Raw genomic sequence first — 14,070 nt, forward strand, 5'->3', positions numbered from 1 at the left:
CCTGACCATGCTTTTGTTTGTAGGAATTTGAACTTTGGGTGTTTGGGTTAGGAAAGCAGTAGAATGCTTTAACTATTGCTTAATGGGCCATGCTAGTAGGAGCATGGAAGACAGTAGTGCTGAATGTGATTTGATGAACTGTTGGGACCTGGCTCAAGAGGTTTCTAAGAAGAATGTTTGTATGTGGCCAAAGCCCAGTCTTGTGATACTTTTTTGAAGAATGTGGCTGCTTTTTGCCCATATTTGAAGAATCTGCCTGAGGCTAAAGTAAAAAAAAAAAAAGATTTAGGTTAATTCCATTGGCAGAGGAAATCTCAAAACAGCCTAGTATTGACTCCATCATGTAAACTCTTAACGATTTGTAATGAAAAGGAGCAACCTGAACAAGAAAAATTAAAAATCTACAATTTGAGGAAAAAAGGAGCACCGGGAAGTGAAATAGAGCCGAGACCTATGTTCCAGGAGATAAACAGATTAAGAAATGGACTAAAGTGAGTGGTGACCTTAGAGTAAGATCCCACCCAGCTATGGTTCCAACTTGAGAAAAGGAATTAAAGAAAAGGTTAGAGCCTAGTGTGGTGTTTCAAACCTTTAATCCTAGGATTCAGAAGGCAGAATCTAGCAGATCTCTGAGTTTTAGGGCAGCCTGGTTACAGAGCAAGTTCCAGAATGCCATGCTTTGGCAGTGAAAATCATCGAAAATAAAACTGGTAAAATGTTATTGAAAGATCTCTGAGCTCAAGGCCAGTTTTAAGAGCAAATTCCAGGACAGCCAAGATTAGACAGTGAAGGAAGCCAAGGAAAACAGAAAGCTGGTGAAGTAATTGAGCTGTTGAGCCATGCTCCAACTCCAGCAAGCCACAAAGCTTGGCAGATTTAACCAGGTGGTTCTGACTTTACAGTCAAGGAGCTTCTAAAGAAAGCCACTAAGGCCAGGTTTGTGTCACGGGTGTTCCTGACTGGAGGCCTAGAGAATCCAATCAATGAAATTGTGAAGGTAAAAATCTGGTTTCTTTGGCGACCACAAGACATTGGAAATGCCTGAGCCATGGGATACCCACTGAGGAAAACTGGGAGCAGGGACCAACCTAAGAGAAAAGTGTGTTTCAGTCAAAAAAACTGAAAAGAATTAGAAATCTAAAAAGCATTTTGATACTAGACATGGGAACACATCTCAGGGGTGTGCCTAGCTTGTTTTCTGTCTGTCTTTGGTCCAGTATTTCCTTACCGTGTTCTGCTCTCTACATTTCTGAATGTTTATATGTATCCTGTGCCATTATATGTTGGAAATATGTGACCTATTTTATTTTTATTTTGGTTTCTAGGGGATTATAGTTAAGAGAGTGTATGAATCTCAGAAGAGACTTTGAAATTTGAACTTTACAATTTTGTTGAGACTGTGGTAGACTAAGGGGTCTTCTGAAATTGGATTAAATGCATTTTGCATTTTGGTATAGGCTTATGGGAAGCAAGGAGTAGAAGCTGGTAGTTTGAATATAATTGGCCCCCATAAGCTCATAGGGTTTGTCAGTCTTAGGAGGTTTTGCTTTTTCAGAGTAGGAATGACTTTGTTGAAGAAAGTGTGTCACTATGAAGGTAGGTTTTGAGGTCTCTTATGTGCTTAAGCTATGCCCAGTGTCTCAGTGTATTTTCTGTTGCCTTTGGATCAAGATGTAGAATTCTCAAGTCCTCCAGCACCATATCTGCCTGCATGCCATCGTGTTCCACTATGGTGATAATGGGCTAAGCTTCTGAAACTGATAGCCAGTTTAAGTATTTTCTTTATGTGAATTGCAATGGTCATAGTGTCTATTCATAGCAATAAGAACCCTAACTAAAATAAGCTCATAATGAATCCATCATTACTTAGTAGTGTAAGAACCCAACATAATTATAATTGGTGGCCTTTTGAATTAGCTTTTAGCATTGAAATGAGAGGCTAGGAAAATTCATAATTACATTAATAAGGGGAGATGAGTAAATAAAAATTAAATCAGCAATCTGAAATACCCATGTTTCTTTCCTGGACCTTAGGAATCAAAATGCAAACCTGTTAACATGGAATGTTTTAAGGACTGGAGAGGTACATGTGTATATACATGCAATCAGAGACCAGAGAACAAACTTGTTTGGATACCATCCCCTCCCCTTTTTTTTAAATAAAGGCCTCTCACTGACCTAGAACTAACTAAGTAGGCAAGATTGGTTGGAGAGACAGCATTAGGCATTCACCTTTTTCTGCCTCCCAAGTACTTGCGATTACAAACTTGACCCAACATCCCTGGCTTTTCTTTCTTTCTTTCTTTCTTTCTTTCTTTCTTTCTTTCTTTCTTTCTTTCTTTCTTTCTTTCTTTCTCTCTCTCTCTCTCTCTCTCTCTCTCTCTCTCTCTCTCTCTCTCTCTCTCTCTCTTTCTTTTTTCTTTCTTTCTTTCCATGGTTTCTGAGGCTCAAAGTCAGATCATAATGCTTCCAAGGCATGATCTACCACTAGATTCTTTCTTTTAAAAATAAATTTCCAAGCCATCTGTTAGTGAAACCTTTACATCATGGGTATAATTTTTTTCATGTTGGGATAGTGTCATCCTTTGTTATTATATATAGTGTTAAGTTGTTTGGAGTCCTGTTATCAGCTAGCATTGTATACAATCTTGTTTAAAGAACCAAATATAGAGACCCTCAAGCATACTGGAAATGTTGAGGTGCTGAGTTTGAGCTTTATTTCTATTCTCAATCTGTTATGGAGACTGATGTTGATGGCAACACACTCAGGTCACTTGGATGAGCCTCCTTGTAAAGGAAACTGTTTCTGGTAACTGAAAGCTGAACATCTCAACCAAGTTTGTTTTTTTACTTCCCCCTGGTGTTTAGCTTTTGTTCCCTTCTTTTTATTACTTTTTTTTTTTAAGATCATTTGTATCTGAAGTAGGAGCCTCAGGAAAACTGCCAGTTGATTTGACAACATAAAATATGCTGCTTTTAAATTAAATGTATTTTCAGGGTGGTTCTCTGCAAAATATCTCTCAAACTAGGCTTGCTTCCAAATGGTATGTTGGTACTACTCCATTAATCAAGTTACTACTTCTCAAATCGATAGGATGAATGGAAAACAAATGCAAATTGAAAGCTGCTTTTTTTGTGACAGATAAATCATTGCCTTGGTATAGTGATTCTATAGGTGACTGGGTCACAGACTCAGAGGTGAGAGCAATTCTGAGTTATTTTGAGCAGCAGACATAAGTATGTCACTAATAAAAGATGTGTTTCTTAGTCCTGTTGAACAGTCCTTCATTCAGATGTAAATAGAGTATAGAGGAAGAAAGAGTCAAGGGGACAGATGTTAAAATGCGGCAGTATCACTGATAATGACTAGTCAGTTCTGTGACAAAATTTGTATTGGCTCCACAGTTTTCTGTTCCCACAGCACACAGTCTCACAGTTAATTCCAACACATACCACAGTAGGTACTAAAAGGAAGGGATATTTGGAGTCATACTGAAGAATATGATTAGTTGACTTAAAACCAAGATTGCCCAGATGAACCAATCATAGAAGCTTATTAAATCTTGGCTTGTGTGTTAGAGGCAAGAGAGTCATCAATTAGGAGGATAAGGATTATTCACTGTTCTGCAAGTTCTTTGGTAACCTTGATGAAAGTAAGCATACTCATGAACTTCCTGTGGAGACCTCGTATTATGGAACTTAATGTGAAGTTGATAAAAGTAATTTCTAGTTGACAGTAGAAACAAGGTAATAACTTCAGTTCAATAACTGCAAGAACTCAATTCCTATCATGAACAATCAGCTTGGAAGAGGACCCTGTGAGATCTATGAACCACAGCTCAGCCTAATCTTAGTCTCAGTTTTGTGAGATTTGGCAAAGTCTTGCTGTAAAACTGAAATAATAAATTGTTTCTTAAATGTTTTACTAGTGTATAGATCTGTGTACCATGTGTGCCTGGTGATTGTAGAGGACAAAGAGCAAATCAGATACCTAGGAACTGCATTTTCAGATGATCATAAGCCACCAGATGTGTGCAAGGAATCAAAACTGATTCCTCTGGACAAACACACAGTACATGTAATAGCTGAGTAATCTTTCCCGCACCAATAGGTTGGTTTAATTTGCTAAGTTTGTTGCACAGCAAAATAAAATGAATACAGTGAATCAGAAGTGATTTGTGTATTTTAAGTCATAATGTCACATCGAGATCTCCAATTTCTTTTGGTCTTGACCAGCAATCCAGGTTCTAGTGCTATCAAAAAGAATACAATCAGGACCCAGCAGCAAATAAAAGCAGTTGGGAATTAGAACAAAAGCGCCGAAGCAAGAATACATCTTTTAGAAATAAAGAATGAATGAATTTGAGAAACAACAGCACCAATTGTAGCAGGCATGGAGGTTATTCCTCTCCTCCAATCCCAGGGAAGAGACATGTTCTTCTTGGAAGCCTGTTTTACCCAAAGCTCAGTTTGTTGGAAGTAGATTTATGTAAAATGCAGAAATAGATGTAGGCATTAAAATACACCTTAAGTTGAAAAATTGCCCAAAAGAATAATACTGTTTTGCACATGTTCTGCTTACTGGTGGGGCCATTCCTGAAACTGCTCTGATCTGATTAGGTGTCCTAAAGCACTGTCACCTTGTTATTTATATCCTGTTTTGGATATATCAGGTAGTCCAACCATAATACTTTGCATGCTTTCCTGGGGCTGTGACAATGTCTACCTATTTTTGCTGTTCTATTTTTGGAAGGCATATTAAACAGTCCCTCAAGAGCTAACCTCCTACCTTACAATGAGTGGTATGCTAAATTAAATTTCTATCCCATTCTAAGTATCATGATGAAGTGACAGTGATAACAGTTTTGGTCAGTGGTGTATTTGTCTTTACAGTCATTTTTTTATCTACTCCTGTTTTCCTTAGGTGAATAAATTTCCTTGGGTGAAATTTATTTATTCACTTATTGTATATTACTATTCTGTAATAGTGTCTCATACTGTATATCCCACCTTAGCCTGTAACTCATTATCGTCCATGTTTGAACTATAGTTGTGTGCACCATGCCTGCCTCTTACATAACTTTCTTTTTTCTGTTTCTTTTTTAAAATCATTCTATACACTATGAAGTGCAGAATTAACTTTTTTTCTTTTTGAAAACCATTTTGTTAATATTTTCCATGAGCTGATCCATTTTATCCATTTAGCTACCCTGTTTACAGATGAGATCACTGAGTCCTGGAGTAGTAAGCCATCTGCCCAAGGGAGTTCTCAATGATAACTCCTGGGTAACTTGGCTGAGGTACGAAGAGTATTGACATGGTGGTTTTCTTAGCATCTAATATAATTTGGATCCCTGATGTCTCCTAAAGTTTTGTTTGCTACAGGACTGGTCTCCAGTGGAGCCTATTGGTGACACTGCAGAGTGTTCTCTCAAAAGGAAGAACAGGATTAGTATTTTTTCTATCATGCTGTTCCTTGGCTCTGAGATGAAACAGTCCTCCCCTGCAGCTGCACTCTCACAACATGATAAACTAAGCTGCCACCAGCTCAGAACAACAGAGCAAATTAGACCTCTTACTGAGGATTTATTGGCAGTGGATAATTGCTGGAAGAGGAATTGCTGTTTGTTGAGGCAGTGACTATTGGTGGGCTTCTTGTGCTCCACTGGATGGCTCCACATCCATATACTAATGGGCAGTTTTAACTGTTATTAGTGAGTTAACAAAGAAAAATTCTAGAAAGTTGGGAGGAGGGCATCTTGGGGAAAATTAGAAAGGCAAAATGAGGCATAGATATAAATTTCATTATGCACATCTATAACATTACCCAAAGTAAAAAGACTTCAATATCTGAGAGAAACTTGTAAAGTATAAAATGCCTTTCCTTTATGGACCCTACATCTTTTTATCTTCAACTGCTTCTGTTTCCTGACGTCTTCCTGCTCCTCTTTCTTAGGAAAGAAGGACCCTCTAGACACTTCTGCATGGGTTGTTCTTTTAGGATAGTATATCCCACATCTAATTAGTCTCTCTTGTCCACTCATACCTCACCCAAATACCACCTCTCTCATAAAGCCTTCTCTGAAGAGTTTTCTCTTAGCTTTAAGAATACTCAGACATTATTTTTTCACTGACTTTTATCATTGTATTGAAAAGATTGGTAACTGCTTGATTATGCATTTGCTCCTCCCCACTTGTGAAATCCTGAAGAGGACTGATTTAGAGTTACCTTCATATTTCCCATCTCAGCAGGTAAGGAAAAGAGGTTATGTTCAATAAATATTTAAGAAAGTAAATAGAAGACAGAACAAATGAATGGGAACAAAGAGAAATTATTTGTTCCTTTTGGTAACGAGTATATTTCAGTGGTTCTTGAGCTTGGATGGGGCAGTGTCAGTACTGCCTAAGACAGAACTCATGGGGAATGTAATTTCTTAGACTCTTGTCATATTTATTGCTAAATCAGAAGCCCTTAGACTGGAACTCACATATCTGTAGTTCAGTTAGCCTTCAACTGTACCTGAACCTTACCTACCTGTGAACGGTATACTCTGTATAATTTGTCAGAAGGATCATGTGATTAAAGCCACAGAGCATCTTCCATCTTAACTATGCTCTTGGGAAAGTCGCACACAATTTTAGAGCATAAATTTTATCCTATAAAAGTTAGATGATCAGATGATATAATTGTTTAATTTCCTTTTCATCATTAAGATTCTTCTTATAATCTTTGTTTTAAAATGAAGCATACTCCTTGATTGCAGAGACAGGTAGAGCAATGAGAAACCAAGAGACAATAATCCCTCAAGTAGCACTCGAAATTATCACTGAAAGCTGCCATCAAAAACGAGAAACTTGCTGACCTATCACCCACCCTGGTCACTCTGCAGCTGCAAACACCAATGTTTCATAGGAACGCGGTAGTGCACTTGGCCAACCAAAGTCTTCTTTAGGAGAGGAAGTTGGTCTTTTGTGACCCTTTTATGAGCTGATCAAGGTCTGTAAATGAAACATGGCAATATGATCTTGGCCTGCAGAACTTCTCAGGCATTTATCAATATGAGAAGTTAGAATTAGTGGTGAAGTTGTAGGTGAGTATGTGGTATTTGAACATCCATTTATGCATATGTGTAGGGTAGCCCTTTTTATTTCCCAGGGACGCTATGTTCAATTTAAGCTGCATAATACTAGCTTAGTAATGAAAATTGACTTAAACATTTTTTTACTATGCAAGCAATGTCTAGAAAAACAAGTTTCAATGAAGGAAAATAGGCTGCCAGTTGAGTGAGCAGAGCAGAACAGAGAAAATGTACATTTTTCCTTTTGCCTAAATATATTTGATAATACACCCATATGAATTTTAACAATAATGTGTGGTTGTTTAGGACAAGAGTGACTTTATCACTATGTTGACCACTAACCAGAAACCTTGCAAAGTTAGGAGAAAACCAACATCATTTACTTCAAGGAAACACCATTTTCAGGTATGGAAATACATTATATTACTATTTGTTTAATTATATGATCTTTAGGAATTATTAAATTCCAGTGCTAAAAATCACTGGGAGACCATTTGGCTGAGACAACATCTTCAACATCTTCAGCTCACTTATAAAGAAACTAAAATGTAAATCAGTACAAATGCTCATATCCTAGGAAAGAAAGTTTCCCATTAGCTAGTGCCAGCCACCCTCTAACTAGGATTTTCCATGTTAATTAAGCATTTTGTTTGTCTTGCTTTCCTGAACAACTCCACCCCCACCTCTATACACATGCTTTGGCACTGCAGTGGGGCCCAAGCCATGAGTAGCTTGTTGCCTGATTTTTAATGAGTAATAAACTCATTAAAAGTTTGCTTTGGCTGCAGTGCTGTTCTCAGTCTCTCTTAGCAGTGCATGGTAATTGGTGCAGAGATTCATGGCTGGGCAAAGAACTGAGAACATGAGACTGTTGAGTCCTGTAGTGCCCCCCCACACACACCACAGACAGACACAGAAATATTAGGGTTTACAAACCAGTGAGAAAGAATTGAAAGAAAAACTGAGTGATTGGGAAGGAGACCTGTGAAATGTCGACTTAGGGGAGCAGCATGGGCGTGGCACTCATGTCTTGTAGCAGCTGCAATTCTCTCTGTAGAGCCTGCATGGGACTGATCCCATAAACATTCAGTTGCTGATGAAGTCACTGGAAGTGAGGGCTGCTGGGCAAAGAAAGTCATTGTCTATAGTCGTGTAGCCACTCGTAGTTACACATGCTCCTTACTTGTGGACAAAACTATGGCCTGGTTCAAACCTGTGGTCATAAGGACAAAATAAGAACTAAACAAAAGGCATGAAAATAGGATAGAGATTTAATGGGGAATTGGATGTCAGATGAAGAAAGAATAAGAAAGGATGGAGTAATGAGTGATGACAAGAATATATGCAAGCATGAAATTAGAAAAGAATAAGCTACTTTATAAAATATATGTCTAAATTTAGTTCTAACTATAAATACTATAATGTATTGGAGAATCATTTGGGGGCTTTTCTGAGAGGTTAAAATTTAGAGATATGAACACTAAAATAGAACAGTGATGTGGATAAGGATTATTTATATGTATGATTTCTGGGAGCAAAGAAGGCAATAATTTAGCCCGTAAACAGGGACTAAAACCAAAGATGACACTAAATCAACAGAAGAGCCCAGTTAGCAATGGACAAACTGTTGAACTTAATGTCCACCTACCAGAAGAGTGAGTGAAGGGGGCATATGTCAAGGGGAAAGACTACCAACACCCCTGCTTGTCATCAAATAGAAATCCAGAGAGGCCATTCTCAGAGTTCTTTGATTTCGATTGCTTTAAGTAGCATACTGTTCAGCCATGCTGAAAAATGTGTGACAGAGAACTGTAAAATGCCTGTCAAAACCCTTGACAAGTGAAAGACAGGCAAATTGGGAGGAGGAGGTTCACTCTCCGTTTTGCCAGCCTGCAAACACCTGTTACTGGGAGCGCAAGCTGAGACACATTGGCACATGTTGGCAGCACCAGCGGGATCATTTCTTCTCAGATATTAGTGAAGGCATGATGCCCTGCAGCTTCTGCTCCAGAGTCTATTTCAGAAGAAATAGAATTCTTCCCTGAATTGTTTTTAGAAGTGAGAATGCAAGGTAATGAAACTCTCTACAGAATTTTCACTATGTCTGAATTTAGTGTTGTTGGTATTCTTGTTTAGGTGGTAAAATGCATACCAGCCATTTTTTTCACTTATTTGTTTATGTGCTTCGCTTTATAATACCCACATTTAGGCATAGTTCTCATACAACAGGTGAAGACAGGAGAGTAGTTTCAGATGGCTCAGACTGTACAGCTACCATAATATGCGCAGATGTGATCACATGAACTCAAACATCTGGCACCATGTGACATGTTCTTTTTCACATTGGCTGTCAAAGAATTAGATGTGTCTGTTCTAAGCAGCAATCAGTTTAGGCTTCCTTTGCCTAAAGCTAAATAAAACCAACCCCAAACAAAACAGTAAGTTCTCAGGGGGAAGCACGTCATCTGTTGTCAGAGGTCCAGAAGAGCTAGAGCAACAGAGGCAAAAAGATGTGTGTCTGGAATCTGCCATGGAAAACCGCCTTTCCCTCAGCAAATTACTTTTTTAAGCCTTGGTTTTCTAACTTTTAGAATGCAAATACATGTCCAGCAGACTGTAGGATGACAATGTGGTCTTAGTGACTGTGATATATAAGAAGGCCAGTAAATAGGGCTCTTCATCTGCCCTCACCGGCTGATTGAAGATTCAGAGTCTGGCTACGTGAGAAACTGTGGTCCAAATATCTGTGAATTGATGGGCTTGTGTTATACCATGGCTCACATGTAGATGCCTGTGTAGCAGAAGTTTAAAACCTAAAAATTATACAAGTCACGTTTTGTTAGCAATTTTGTTCGTCTCATTCCAATGTTTTACTTAGAAATGCAGCATTCAAATAAACAACAAATGAAAATTTTCAAAAGAGAAATCAAAACTCTGTCTAGAAATAAAGTTTCCTTGTGAGGAGTTTCAAGTTGGCACTGAGAAAGTGCCAGCTGCCAGTTTGTTTCGTTATTACTTGGTTTAAATATATCCAGGGCTGAGGGGGAGGAGGGCGATTGACAGCAGCTTTGGCTTCCTGTGATGCTTGTGCTTATTTCCTAAGTTGATCACAGGACTGACATGCTTTGCCTTAGCTTGAGCTCTAAATAAAACCCTAGTTGAGTGCTGTCTGCACCCTTCCTCATCCATGGAAGAAAAATGATCTTCTCCCCGTCTCACAGCTTTTATGTGTAGATCACGTAAGAGAGGAGAGAATGGAGCTCTATGAAACTGCATCAAGCTCTTCCAGTGTTGCTTCCTTCTCTTGCCTAGTTGCACTTTTTCAGAAGCATGCATTGTGAGTCATAAACTACAGCTACATTTCTAGAGGGGTCACTGGAACATCCCAAGCCAAGCTGTTCTGTGCATTTCTAGGTATCTATTCTCTCTTGCAAGCATGCTATTGGTCCAAAAATCACCACTATGAAACTAACCTTTAATTAACCATAGTTATCTTTGTGCCTTCTTCCTATTAAACATGACTTTCAACTTTGAATCCCTTGGCTTATCATAAGACATGAGTTCTCCCTTTCCATATCTACACTGTTCTGTCATGGCTCTATGTCAATTTCGCCTGACCTTTGACTTGAAGCTCAGCAGCCCTTCCCATGAGTATTCTACTCTGAGTCCTAGCTGTGCAGTGAAATCGTCAACAGCCCCCCATTTTTTTATAACAAGTGAAGTCATATATCATACACTATTTGGAGGTAGAAGATACAATTTTGTGATGTTTTATTTGCCCTGTAAGCCATTTTGTGATCTTGACACAATTTAATACTGACATTTATTTCTGTAGCTCACTCTTTTCCAGAATGGGGGTAATGCAATAGAAATACGTTTTTTTGTTTTTGTTTTTGTTTTTTTTTTTTTTTTGCCAAAGAGTTAGCTAAAGTAAAACTCATTAAAAATAAAATTAACCAGGTGGTGATAGCGCACATCTTTAATACTAGCACTGCAAAGGCAGAGGCAGACATATCTCTGTGAGTTGAAATCCAGTCTGTTGTACAAAGTGAATTCCAGGAGGTTCCAGAGCTGTTACACAGAGAAACCCTATCTCAAAACAAACCAAAAAAAAAAAAAGTTTGTTGGCACAAATTCAAATTCCTCCAAGGCCAGCATTACCTGAAATCAAAATATATGTTGAGCATAGCATCTTCTTCTGAATAGTTGCTCTTTGCTTATCAGCTGTGCTGCTTTGAATTTCCAGTCATGTAAGAATGAGAAGCTAAGCTTTGATCACTCAGAGTGAGCCACAGGACCTTTTATGCCTCAGTGTTAGGAATAAAAGCCAAATGGGACCCCTGTGTGCTTGCCTGCTTGTTTTGATGTGGCTATTTACCCTTCTGTAAAAGTAAAATTTTTTCCGTGTTGAGATACTTTGGATTATCTAGTAATTTTCTTGGTTCCCAAGACCCATTTTTAACACTGAGTCAAGTTCCAGTAATATTCTGTTTCTCTATATTCAAACTATAATTGGAACATTTAATTTAGCATTTAAGCTAGTTGATTTTTTTTTATTTTACAGTTGAGAAAATTCTGCTGACTTCCAAGTTAGTATAAGATATCTGTGCTCAACTTAGAATAAATCCTTCTCATTAATTGCTGGGGTCCAGCCTGATATCAGGTTCAGGTCCTGAGGCATGGAGGGGGCATCAGCAACCAGGAAAAAATTTGACCACCAAATGGATTGCACTCAAGTGGCCCCGAATAGCTCAAGCCATCTTTATTTATACATAAACATTTTTTCTTACCAGGGTTATATGAACAGCTTTATTATTGACTCCTATTTTTGACCTTTAAGAACTGCATCATATTTTAATGAACACATCATAATTATTATGAAATCTCTTATCATTCCCCATTACACTCTCCCACCTGCTTCATAATCTTATTCTAGTGATAGAGTTCAGCATTTTTGCAGGCTTAACTAAATAGCAAGCCAGACATATCTTGCTCTTGCAACACTTATGACAGCTTGAAGCTACTTATGATTACAAAGTTAAAAAGTAATAGACATGGGTACAGTGCCTTAATGGACAATATTTAAACCCAATCAATTCTTTAATGTCTACAAAAATGATTTTATACAGTTCCCTTTTCTATAAGAGGGTCCCATGTCTCAATCTCTCTGCAAAATGCAGACTCTGATAAGGCACTCTTTTCCCATCCATTATACCATAATTCTTCCACCAATATAAGTATATATAATATATATATAGTGAAGATGGATCTCTCCATCCTATATTTTATATTGCATTTTCCCCATTGGGTTATACTAGATCCTATCATTGGTTCTATATGCTTGGTGTCCCAGGGAACACTCTCAACAGTTGACACTGTGTATTCTTGAGGCTTTTCCCTGTTCTGTGTCTGCATGCCTTACTCTCTTTTCCAGATCTATGAGACATAGTTAATGTTCTAAGTGTTGTTCTCTCACATGTACCTAACTGTCTCTATTGAGTCAGAGAAGTTCCCAGGATTAGGAGTCATAGGAATTCCAGATAAGAGATTTGAGAAACATTAGTCCCCTGCTGAAACTTAAGGGAAAATAGTTGAGAAAGAGAAGAATTTCCAGGGAAATTGCAGTTATTGTATATATGACTGACAAAGTAAATCTAATACCTACCCAAAGAATAACCAATATAATGAGAAAGAAAAGAGCCTGCAAACTGCACAAATTTTGCAGATTTCCACGTTGTCCCCTGGACTACTGATTCTCAAGAAGAGTCCATTTCCATGGATGCTTTGCTCTGAGGAAACCCAATGGGGTCATATGCTGATCAGATCCTGCATGGCTCCCAACAATTGATAAACCAAAATAGTCATTCATTTTTAAGTATCTTACTCATAGCCGGGTGCTCATCAAACTGAAACACTTCCATACAATAAGTATCTGGACAGTCTAGAGATTGGGGTAACACCTCACAGATCTGGGATGTCCTCACTTCTATTCTCTTAGTAGAGCTCACATTGCCCTCTATGGATGTTCCCTATGTGATTCATTTGCCCTTCTTAACCTGGGAATTTTGTCACTTTTTCTAGTCTTACATTAGTTGACAGCTACATAGGAAACTGTACTTAGGGTGCTGATATTGCAGGATTAGTGAGACAGTTCAACGCTTTTGTGATAACAGAATAATCTCTTCTTTTTCTAACTTGCATTTCATTCCCTTTCACCATTTGGGCTTCACTACCAAATTTCTCTTGCTGTCCTGATTATAAAAAGTATCTATTCTCAAAAAGAGAATAAAAGTTTAAGCTTTCTTAAGTTTAAGTTTCCCAAACCAAAATTGACAAAACAAGATGGAGAGAAACATAAAGGAGCCTAGTTTGTAAGCCGGTTTTTAGAGAAAAGTCAGAGAGTGATTTAAAATAATTAAAATTATTAAATTTAAATAGATTTAAAAATAAAACCCACAGGTTAGAATCCAGAAATCTCTTTCTCTGTCATAGATTGATGAGGGATTCCCCTCTGTATGCTGTGAATACCACTGGTTAATAAAGAAACTGTCTTAGACCTGTACAGGACAGAATAGAGGTAGACAGGGAAAACTAAACTGAATGCTGGGAGAAGGCAGAGTCAGTGAGATGCCATAGAGCTACCAGGGGAGAAAGACACAAGCCACTAGGTAGACCACAAGCCTTGTGGTAAAATATAAAATAATAGAAATGGGTTAATTTAATATGTAAAAGCTTGCTAGAAATATGTTAGAGTCCTTGGCCAAGCAGTGTTTTAAATAATATAGTTTCTGTGATTATTTCGGGAGTCTGGGAAGCTGGGAACAAACAAGCAGACTTTATACAACAATAGACTAATAAAACTTGTATAGATTTAGTTTGCATACATTAGATGAAAATTTCTCTATGGATTATCCCCATATGTCTCGACAGTTTTAGCAGGGTATAAGCAAGAAAAGACATACAACAGATAAGAAGTTTATATTAGCACTTG

This window comes from Myodes glareolus, chromosome 3 (assembly GCF_982192425.1).
Source record: "Myodes glareolus chromosome 3, mMyoGla1.1, whole genome shotgun sequence".
Lineage (NCBI taxonomy): Eukaryota > Metazoa > Chordata > Mammalia > Rodentia > Cricetidae > Myodes > Myodes glareolus.